Genomic DNA, 12,572 nt, shown 5'->3' on the forward strand with positions numbered 1-12,572 from the left:
TTACTGCCACATGAAACCTATAACTAACAGACTAACTCCCAGTGAATATTTACATTCAGAAATATTTTTCTTTTATTAGCACCTGTGACTTAAAACAACCACCCAGTTAGGACCTGAGGCATCCCTAATGTTGGAAAGTTAACAAGAGTATCTATACTTATTTGGAGTTATTGATGGCTGAAGAGCCTCAGAACTTAGGAAAATCCTCAAATCCACAAAACGCAGAGTTTAGTTTAGTTTTTCCTTTTAAATAAAAACTATAATTACATCCAGCAATTCAATTCTTGGCAAAAGGAAGGTTCAAGTCTTAATTGAATCAAGGGCATTATGAGAATTTATTAGCCTTTGCTAACAATAAGAATATTCATCTTTCACTGGTGAATAGGTTAACTTTAATCAGTTTACTGCTAAATACAAGAGATTTCTGAAATAAAATAAGATGAAAACTGCTTAACATTACGTGAGTCATGAATTTGGGCATTTGAAAACTTTGATTTTAGGGAAAGCACATCTAAAATGTAGCTGTAAGATGTTCCTGACTATACATATTTTATTACTGAAGAATTTTACTGTATTAGAAACTACCAGAATGGAGTCAATCAGTAGCCAGATAATCTGTATGTTCCTTCTATGGGAAATTCTATATTAACTGACTTTACTGCTGCAAGTTCATTAAAAAAAAAAATCACAAACAAAGCTGCAAATTTATTTGATTTTAATTCTTGTTTATTAGATATCTTTAATAAAAAAAGTAGTACATGCTTCTTGCAACAAATCAAATAATATAAAGATGGAGCAAAAGTGAATTCCTTTCCCAAATGAGATAATTAAAATTAGTAGACTAGTTATTCCTCCATGTGCATACAGATATATACAATCACATATACAAATATACATTTATATATATATATAGGGTTTTTAAGATTTTATTTTCAAAAATGGAATGATACATATTACCCTGCAACTTGCCTTTTTCACTGTTATCAAGGCTATGCCTTCAGTGAATAGATACAGTGCTAACTCAGTCTTGCTAACAGCTGCAAAAATGTTACAAAGTGTGGACATATAGTTTATTCAATCATTCTCCTCTTGAAAGATGTTCAGGCCCTTTCCAATTATTTACCAACCCTGACATCAGAAGATTCACCTTTCCCTTTAGATCTCGCTCTCATTAGTTCCCTCAGCAACCAGCACACTGGCCTGAAGACTGAGGAGGAGAGAAAAGCTTCTACTCTTAACCATTTTATATGTGAGGCTACACCTGAATGCCCCATATTTTGATATACATCATTGCCTAGATAAATTTGCACCAAAAGACACTGACTTCTTATATTATATGGCATTCAGAGGTCAATTATTTACCAAAAAGATACACTGGCGAGGGAACCATAAAACCCAGGCTCTAATTCCAGCTTTGCCATTAACCACTAATGCGGCTTTGTCAAGTTATTTAACTGCTCTGGAGGACCATTTCCTGCTCTACATAACGAATTGCTTGAACTAGATAATTTCCAAAGTCTCCTCAAACTAAAGTCAATGATATTATGCTATTCAGATAACTCAGATTGTATGATAGTCCAGAGAGGGGAGTTTACAAAAAGAACCTTTTTTAACTTGCACAATAACATTTACTAACAGACAATGGTACAAACAATATTAAAAGGAAAAATATTGTGGCTACCCAAAAAAGCAAACTGCTTAAGTTCCTCCACAAGAATATTACAATTATCTGTTTACAGACAAAGAATAGGCTAATCACAACTCTACTGGTGAATTCATTGAAGCAGTATGTCTAAGAATCTTATTTTATTATATACATCCGGCTTAGTTCCAATTATAACATATCCTGAAAATAATAAAACTAATTTCTTTTAAAAATACAGTAAGTGTTGAATGGCCATGAGGAAATTGGGTTCTTCTGCTTTAGCCATTCTGTTTCTAGATTCAGTTACTTCATCATTAAAATTAAAAAGTAAACCAAAAGCTTCTAAGATTCATCCCATTCAACAGATCTGTACTGAACGTCTACAATATGCCAGGCAGACACTGTGTTTTGTACTGGGGATACTACTGTGAAAAAGAAACATGACTACGTAAGCTATTCCCCTTGTTAGGATGGTACAAGTCTATGGTTCTGCACCTCAGATTGTTTTCTAATTCAAACTGGACTTTCCCATAATTGGACTTAATTTAATTAAAGTTTACTATGTGTATTTTAAAAAATCCATATATCACTTTTGCAAATATTTTGCTGCATGCTTAAGGACTGAAAAGAACATTAGTTTTCACTTCAACTTTGGTATTCCTTAGCAATTCCAAGGGCGAAGAAGCTTGGCAAACTGCAGCCTCTTAGGAAAGAGATGGCAGTAAGTTATTTAATATCCATAACTATATCAGCTCATGATTGAGATTAAAATATACCTGGATTTTAATTTACTTGATCTTACCCTCACTTAAAAACACATAAAGAGAAAGGAAATATAAAACTATCCCAAGAATACCTTGTACTGATCATATTTCTGAGGCTGCATTCTCACAAAGGAGTGGAAATAAATGAAGCCATAGAAACAGATGAGGGTGAGAACAAAGGGAGTAAAAGAAAGAAATGCTATTTGCTCCAGCCAAAAAGAGCTGGAGAAAAGAACACTCCCACAGTCTCCTCTGCATACCCCCTTCCTTTATTCATCCTTTATTTAAAAAAAGGGAAAGGGCAAGCAGGTAGAGCCAGACTTAGACCCACCGAGGTAAACACTGAACCTCAGTGACCCCGGTGCAGTGGCCTGAGTTTCCTTTCCCTTACTAACTTTTACCAGTTGTCATCTGGATTGGGTCCCTGGATTATCTGTAGTCCTCAGAAAAGATAATGAATTATCATAAAGCCCATTAGGAGGCTGTTAACTGAAAACTCAAAGAGAAGACAGAAACAGAACTGTGGCTGGAAGAACAAAGACATTTTTGGAATACCTGCTTCTAATAGTTAATATCTGATACTAGGAAGATTATGATAAATTTATTTCTGTATGTGCATGTGTGCATATATGTATAAAAATCAGTAATACTAGGCTACTGTTGGAGTAATTTCTATTTATAGAGATTAACCAAAATGCAGATCAGGGAATCTATAATGTAACAACTACCACCACCTCCCCCTAAAAAAGTATTTTTTAATCAACAATTTTGGGATTTTAGCTTTATAAGTCTATATTATAAAGAAATGAATACAAAGGACTTTGCTTTAAAATTTTTATCTTGGAAAAGAACACTATTTGTGTTAACTGCCATTTAGTTTTACTTCACACAGGAAAGGCTTTCAAGACTGAAGGCCTTTAAATGTCTTGATTTTTCTATTCATTTTAAAAGACCTAGACTCCTGGCAATTTACCTTATAAGTATGGGGAGTGGGGGGTGGGCAGGGAGGGTAGAGGGGAATGACTTAAATCATGTTGGAGAAAACTTCCTTAAAACAAAAAAATAATCAATTCCCAGCCAATTTTGTGGAAAAGTGTTACTGAATATAAAACTAATGCGCTTGTTCTTTCCCACTTTTCTAGTACTATGACTCATGAGAGTCATACTCAATTCATTATGAATTATACTAGAAGTTACAATGCATATGCTACATTTGACTTAAGGCAAATAGAAAAAGCCAAATAGAAAGTCATTTTTAAAGATTTCTAGGAATATAATAAGAGTTTAAGAGCAAAGCGGTTTTTAGTTTTAATCACATCAGAGAGATAAATAGACCACATTTCCTGTTGTTAAAAAAAAAACCCACTTCAAGAGGTGTCCTTACTAATGGCTGTCCTAAATTGTAAAATCTATAACCTTGAAGGGCATAGGTGAATGAAACCCTACTGTTTTTCCCCAGATTACTCACAGAATAATGTAAATTGGGAATGAGTCTTAAGGTTATCAGAAATTTCTAGTCATTTGCTCCTAAGTTACCTTCAAGCATTCTTGTTTATAGAAGCTTAATAACAAGCAGCAGTGAAGTGGAAATTCCTTTTGCCTGACAGCAGGGGGTACAGGAAAAGAATTCAGATGGAGAACATATTTCACATCCCCAGAGCTGACAAATGTGAAAAATGTGGCATACTCTGCAAGCTAGTTTCTGTAATCACAAGTGCTGAAATCTTTTCAATGGTCCTGTCTATATCCAAGGTTTTTTTAAAAAAAACAAAGACAAAGGAACTCTTTCTTAAAGAAACAATTAGTTTTATGACTTTTTTTATTGGAAGGACTGACCATATTAACTGAATAAATTATCCAGATTCATACTTTAGATGGCAAAAAAAAACCAAGAGTACTCAAATGGAGCAATATCTCATCTGGTTCAAAAGTAAAAAATGAAGATATTGAAGAGAAAAGGGCCATTTATTCAACAGTTTATTCAACACCTATCTCATGCTAAGCACTGGTCACAGCAGTTAGGATACATTTAGAGTTAACACCATAACCATTCATTCATTCAGTCAGTCAAATTGTTAAAACATGTATTTATCACTTAACATCAAAGTTTGATATGACATACTGAGAAAAGCACAACCATCACTTCTATGGTATTCCTGCCAAAACGGCACAGCATCAACCTAATCATGAGGACACATTAGACAAACCCAAATTGAGGGGTATTTTACAAAAATAATTGGCCTGTACTCTTCAAAAAAAAAAGTTAAACTCAAGAAGGATAAAGAAAGGCTAAAGAAGTGTTCTAGATTAAAGGATGTTAATAAGACATTAAAATTAAAAGCAATGTGGGATACTAGACTGGATATTGGACAGAGAAAAAAGAGCTATAAAAGATAATACTGGGACAATGGACAAATTTGATAAGGACTATGGATTAGAAAATAATACTGAATTGAATTAAGATTAAATTTCCAGATACTGATAAGTGTATTGTGCTTTATAAGGGAATGTTCTTGTTCTTAGAAACTATATAGTGAAGTATTTGGGGTTCTCGGACACATTGCTGGCAATTTATTCTCAAATGGTTTAGAAACATGCATATTTTAGGAAACAATTGGTAATCTGAGTAAAGGGTATATGGCATTTCCTTGTACTATTTTTGTAGCTTCTCTGAAAGTTTGAAATTATATCAAAATGAAAAGTTATAAACAAACAAAACATGATGGCTAATTCATTCATACATCTCTGCATGTAGTCATTAAATGAATAGATTTCTACCCTTGAGGACATCCCTGTTTTGAAGGTTGCTTAGCCTTTCAGAAAAACAGGTTGCAAAATTATTTCATCACTACTATCTTTTAGTGCAGTCAAATTACCTCCTGAGGAAAATGTACTGTGAAGGACATTTTCCCCACAATACCAGAGATTAACTTTAATAAACATTTCTAAAAATAAATGAACCTATCCCTTGAGAAACAGAATCTTTGCTTTAAAAAATATTTGAGTTGTAATGTGATCTATATTGCAATAACTTTACAAGAGAATTCAGGGGGTGGGGGAAGTATAACTTGCTTTGTTAGAACCAAATTATTTATCCATCCATTCATTTATTCATTGGTGGCTTGCCAACGCATTGTTTAAACAGTTGAACATTTCATTGTATGGATGTACATAGCTGGTTTATCCATTCACTTACTGAAGGACATCCTGGTTGCTTCCAATTTTGGGAAATTACGAATAAAGCTGCTATAAACATTCTTGTGCAGGTTTTCGTGTGGACATGGTTTTCAAGTCATTTGAGTAAATATCCAAGAGCATAAATGCTGGATCGTGTAGTAAGCCTATGTTTGGCTCTGTAAGAAGGCCAAACTTTCTTCTAAAATATCAAATGTTATTTTTTAAAGTGCAAAATTAGTAATTTGTTGCAGTGATTTGAAAAAACAGTAAGATGATGATCAAGAATAAAAAATGATGAAAAGGTGAAAACATTTGTTAAGTAGAAATCCTTGAGATGCTAACTGGAAACAAAAAGTGATAATAATTAAGAAAGAGGTGAGTGCAGAAACAGACCAAAAGGGTAAAACTGAAGAAATATACCCAAGTCTTTAACACTTGTTGAATGCTTATAAATAGGAAGAATTCTTACTTTATATCCAGATTAGGTTTTTAAAGACTGAGCAAATAGTACTGACATCACTCAAAAATGGCTAAACATAGCAATAATGGACATTTATTTACTATGGACTAAGGAATTTATTTACCTATTTTATTCCATTTAATCTTCACAGCAAACCCTATCCATTAGATAGAAACAATCCCCATTCCCATTATGCAGGTGAGGAGACTGAAGCTTGGGAAAGGAGGTTAAGTAACTTGCCCAAAGAGACATGGCTCTTAAGTGGTAGAGATGGGATTCCAATCTACGTTTGCCCAAATCAAAAGTTATGCTCTTATCCGCAGATATGAATGTCAATATTAATGCATACAGCATCTGTCAAAAAAAAAAAAAAGCTGATAAAGAGCCCAGACTTCGATTAAAGATATGAATGAAGCAGATCTGGTTGGGACCGGGGCGGGTCAGGCCTAAGGGTAAAGGTTGAAGCTGACTGTGTGTTAAAGCTTCAGCTTCCATGTGAGACCAAGGGAAGAGATGTTTATTTGGTTTAGGATCTATATTTTCTAAACAATATAACTTCTACAGTCATTTTTTTCAAACACCATGGTTGCATGGAGCTTTGAATAGGAAGTGAGCTGTGGTAGGTCTGTCTAGGTCAGAGTGAAATAGCAACACATCCCAAAGTAATTTGGGTGGAGAATAAAAATATATATTCGGGGCCCTCTTAAAGAGCTGAGGGAGGATGCAGAGGTGTTGGACTTCCTCACCTGGATTGTTGCTGATGTTCTCACAAACACTGGGGACTGACAGCTTGATATGCTGGGCCCTCTGTCTTGGGGCTTGCCCCTGTGAAGCTTGTTACTGCAAAGGAGAGGCTAAACCTGCTTATAACTGTGCCTAAGAGACTCCCCCCAGTGCCTCTTTGTTGCTCAGTTGTGGCCCTCTCTCTGTAAATAAGCCACCTTGGAGGATGATCTCGCTACCCTCCCCCCTGTGTGGTACCTGACTCCCAGGGGTGTAAATCTCCCTGGCAACACAGGATATGATTCCCACGGATGAATCTGGAACCAGCATCGTGGGATTGAGAACATCTTCTTGACCAAGAGGGGGATGTGAAATGAAACGAAATCAAGTTTCAGTGGCTGAGAGATTTCAAATGGAGTCGAGAGGTCACTCTGGTGGACCTTCCTATGCGCTATATAGATAACACTTTTTAGGTTTTGATGTATTGGAGTAGCTAGAGGTAAATACCTGAAACTACCAAACTCTAACCCAGTGGCCTTGACTCGTGTAGATTACAAGGGATGACAGTGTGATTGTGAAAACCTTGTGGATCGCACTCCCTTTGTCCACTGAATGGATGGATGAGTGGAGAAATGGGGACAAAAACTAAATGAAAAATAGGGTGGGATGGGGGTGATGATTTGGGTGTTCTTTTTTACTTTTATTTTTTATTCTTATTTTTATTATTTTTTATTAATAAAAATTCTTATTCTTAAAATAATTAGAATTAGAATAAATATTTATTAATAACTAATTAATAATTAACAATTATTAATTGATAAATGATTATAATTAATAATTATTATTAGTTAATAAATAATAAAATTCTTATTTTTTATTTTATTCTTATTCTTATTATTTATTTTTATTCTGATTCTGATTCTGGTGTGAGGAAAATGTTCAAAGATGTATTGGGTTTGAATGCACAGCTATATGGTGGTGCTGAGAACAGTTGATTGTGTACCATGGATGACTGCAGTATAATGAATGTATCTCAATAAAACTGAATTTAAAAAAAAAGTTATGCTCTTAAATACTACAAAAACTGCTTCTCAATGAGATATGAAGATAATTTCAGTGAAATACCTGAAGATCTACTTTGTGCACATACTATGAGAGATACTGTGAATAAATAGTGAACAAGACCAACAACAAAATCTCTAACCTCAACAGAATTTAGAGTCTAGAATATATACCAATGTGGACAACATTGGAGCACTAGTAGCCTGTTTTATAGTGAAATGTCTTAACAGCATTTGGAGGTAACAATGAAGTAACCACAACTGACTTAAAAGTCTAGGGGGAAAACACAGAAAAAAAAATACTAGAGAAATTAGAGACAGAGGCACTTAGCTCCGATTTGACTGTACTAACATGTCTAAAGAAAAAATACATCAATTCAGAAGAGAAGTGAGTCAGCAATGGAAGCAGAGAAAAGAGAAAGACTGTCCCAAAGAAAGGGTTCCCCGGTCTAAGGATAGCCATATTCTGGTGATCAGTATAGCTTTACTGTAGAAGATGTAGTCTGGTGCCATTAAATATTTTTTAAATGATTTTTACTAAAACAATTCATTTACAGTGTTAGAAGTAGTTCTACAAGGCATATAGTGGGGGAAAAAGTGATCCCCTGGCCCACCTTTCCCCAGCAATCAGTTTCAACTCTTTCAGCTATTTCTGATATTTCTATCTCTGTTTCTAAATAACATCCTTATAACTGCTTTTTAAAATCTTAAATTTCAGGCATTACATATTGACATCCTACCATAGATGATGTGGATTTAGCTCTCCTCTAGCATTCCCCTTCCCCGTTTTCAACTTAGTTATATCAAAATTGCTGACTGAATCAATAGTCAGGATTAAAATTTTTATGATGATATAAATATCATTCACAACTGTATCACTTAAAGAATGATGGTTCTATTTCCCTCCCCCCTCCCCAAAAAAATGTTTCCTCCTAGTTAGCTGCCTCTTTTAAAGAAATTTGCTTAATTTTCTATGCATCTGCCATTAATTCATCCCAAACTCTTTCTGGAACTCCTCCTACTAGTTGAATGTTACATGCTTGGTTTGATCCTCTAATTTATTATCATTCATCTTACATCTCCATATCATTTTCCATCTTCTTGCCTTTTTAATCTACTTTTTGTACTATAGTCTCAATTTTATCTTCCAACCCTTCTACTGAATTAATAATCTTTTAAATAACCAAGACCCTTTTCTTATTCTTTGAATGATCTTTCTAGAGCATCCTGATACCGTTTCATAGACACTATATCTTCTCTTATCTCTGAGGGTTTTAATTACAGTTTTTTTTGAAATGTCTTTTTCTCCTGCATTGTTACTGTTCCTTTCACAATCTTCTTTTTTGTCCTTGTTTGTTTTGGTTTCTTTCAATGTTAGAGACTTTCCTTTAACATGTGTGTTCAAGTTAAGAGTGAGAGAATAAAAAAAAAAAACAGTAGCTATATGTAGATGGGTAGAATTTACTGACTAGATTTCACCATAGAATAAGGCAGCAAGCTAGCTTTTTCATTGGGGATCCTAATGTCATTACTGGTAAATCTTTTCTCTTTAGCTATTCCTTTTCCCTAGAGAGACATCCTCCATTCTCCCTGTGTGTGTTTGTTGGTGCAAATGGGGGCAATAATAAACCTGGCAACCTTATTTATACTAACCAGAAAAAGAAATTCAGACTTCAATTTGAAGTTTATTATACTGAAGACTTGGATTTGATCCTGTTAAAACCTGAACCTGCTAAAATCTAAGTCAGACCTTGTTGGTCTTCAACTCAAAGTCCTCCAACAGCTCCCCATTTTACTCTGAGTAAAAGTCAAGTCCTTACTATGGCCTAAAAGGCCCTACATGGTCTCCACTGGCCTACCCTAAATCTCCTTAATTACCTCTGACCTCATCTCTGACTACTCTCCCTGTCATTCACTCCACTCCAGCCACACTAACCTCCCTGCTGCTCCAGACTTGCTTCCACCTAGGGGCCTTTGCATTAACCATTCCCGTTGCCTGGAACACTCTCCCCCTAAAAGCCTCATAGCTCATTCCTTCTTCTCCAAGTTACTGCTCAAATGAGTCCTACACTCTGCCACCACGTTTTAAACTACAATCCCTCCCCTAGCACTCCAAACCTTCCCTAACCTATTTTATTTTCTTTTTCCATAATTATTTATTACCTTCTAACATAACAAGGTTTTTGTTCTTCAATGACCTTGCTTTTTGTTTCTACCCTGCAAATACTAAGGATTCAGCCTTCTTTGCGCTGCTATGTTAGCACCAGAGTCCATCTACTTTCCAGCTTCTAAAATTTTGTTCGATTTTTTTTCTACTGTTGTCACCTCTCTCATTGTGGTGGGGTTTCAGAGAGGAGTAGAGAAGGGAGCATATTTACCTATGCTGTTAAATTCAAATATTTAACAGCTTCGTTTCTTCACACTCCCCACTTCCCACACAGGTATACTCCAGTGTTAGCTAGAAGACTCAGCCTATTTGTTCCCTTTAGCAGATAGTAACTGAATATACACTGGTCTATGACCTTGGCAAATTACATGTCCCCAAGAGAAATATCTGTTTTATATATCTGCTAATATACCACCAGACTGAAAGTCACACTAAGAAGACATGTTGCCTCTTTTTGTGTCTAAAATCCTGTACGGAGATCCTTGAGAGATATAGCCAGTAAAACTTTTTGCTCACTGCATTTATCTATTATACTGAGTAATTTTCACATCCTAAATTTCACAGAATAAAGCCGGATTAACAAAAAAATGGAGAGGCCTAAAAAAGAACTAGAAGATAAATATAAATAGATAGATACATTGGTTGGTAGGCAGCCAGAGAGAGGAACAGAGGGAGGGAGGAAAGAAGGGAAGAAAGGAGGGAGAGAGGGAAGGAGGGGGGGAGGGAGGGAGAGTGGGAGAGAGAATTTATAAATAAATAATCTACCATTTACTGAGCACCAAATATGTCTATAGGCACTTTATATCTACCATATTATTAATCTTCACACCAATTCTGTAATCTATTATCCTCATTTTACAAATTAAAAATTTGAGACTCAGAGATCTTATATCACTTGCCTGTGGTCACAAAGCCAGCTGACATATAATGCTGGAACTGTCCAATTCCAAAGTCTATGATATTTACTCTATATCACACTGTTTTTAAGTAATAAGATAGCTGAAAATGCAAAATGAATCCATTCTGGTCTGATTTGAACAAAATAACTGGTGATAACATTTTAACTATTTCTAAAAGTCCAATTACAAATAACAAGAGTTATGATAAACATAAAAACATATTGACCATTCAATTCAACATCCTGTCCCAAAGTTGGTGAGTGGATCAATGGACATTTTATGGCAGGAAATAGCTAATTCCCATGACATCAAGTTCAAGGGACAAATCCCTAACACATCCTTATTTTTCCTTAATACCCTACTCTGTGTCTGTCCTCCACTGTATTATATATATCATTAAGCTCATATTTAAACCCAGCCCTAAAACAAAGCCTAGTTGTGTCAGTGTGGAAAAGGCTTACTATCTCCAGTTGCTGGAATTTCAGGCACATTATCATTGGATTCTCATGGGGAAAAGCAAACACTGCCTTTAAGTTCAGAAAAAGAAAATTAAAAACAGTAAGCAGCCATACCTGGATTAGTAATGAATGACAGCAACACAGCCTGGGACTATTAGTTTCATCTGGGCCGGAAGGAATCTCAGTGGAGGAAATTTTGGCTGACGCTCTGCTATTTGCTGAGAACTTTGAAAATTAAATACTGATCCACTAAAAGTGGAATGTGCCTACACAAATCACAATAACGTGTAGGCTCTTGCAGCCAAATGTTTATATGAGATCTAATAAAGGATTACATGTCAAAATAAAATTTTCCATTTTTCCATTTGAACTTGATAAAAAATAAATGACAGTGATGGGGCTCAAAACATTTGAACCCTGGAGCTGCCAAGCTAAATAATTTAATATCTTTTGAACAGAAATGCCTTTTCCCCCAGGACATATTTTTCAAAATATTAAATGGCCTGTTAGTTCAGTTCTCCTATTGCAAGCAGCTGCATTCTTTTTTTGAAACTGGAGAATGATTGTCTCGCCTCTCCTATAATTGAAGAAAAATTCCAATCTCATTAGATAGGAAGCATTCAAATCACATACTTTTTTATAGCTTATAAATTATGGTACTCTTAAGGTTACAAAAAATTTTGAATTAGTCAAAAACTCTTCAAAAAGGATGGAGAAAGATTTTTTGAAATAAAAAGTAGAAGCATTTCACATTGCAAAATTACGATACTCTTTAAATTTTGTTTCAGTAAGCATGGAAGGTACTCAGCAACCAATCAAGATTAATAATGAAGATCAGAATGCCCTGGTATAATGAAGACTTAGTCCTTGACTTAAGCGTGGTGCCGATCTATCTGCTGGTAAATAATAATGATGATTTCCATATGCTAATCCTGCAAAAGTTAAGGCTCATTATTGGGTAAAATATATTCCTTTTTAAACAGTTGTTTGTTGGTTATTATATTTATAGTCTTTTTCATTATCTTCGTTAGATACTCCTAATGAAGATAATATATTTTTTGATCTAGGTAGAAGATTTAACATGATAATTTTCAGGGCTTTCAAATATTAATTGTTTAAATCCATCATTGCTAATAGGTCTTAAATAGTTCTAAAGCCTGACTCAAGTTTTAGATTTCTTTTCTCTACTTTCTGTTCACAAAAGAGAGTGAGTACACT

At 34.8% G+C, this 12,572-nt stretch overlaps 1 protein-coding gene across 5 annotated transcripts in view; it reads right to left on the bottom strand.

The window, feature by feature from the left end:
- Positions 1–12,572, bottom strand: part of DISP1 (dispatched RND transporter family member 1) — a 273,352-nt gene that overhangs the window by 174,945 nt on the left and 85,835 nt on the right. The window lies entirely within an intron of this gene.

The sequence above is a fragment of the Choloepus didactylus genome, chromosome 2 (genome assembly GCF_015220235.1).
Source record: "Choloepus didactylus isolate mChoDid1 chromosome 2, mChoDid1.pri, whole genome shotgun sequence".
In the NCBI taxonomy this organism is placed as follows: domain Eukaryota; kingdom Metazoa; phylum Chordata; class Mammalia; order Pilosa; family Megalonychidae; genus Choloepus; species Choloepus didactylus.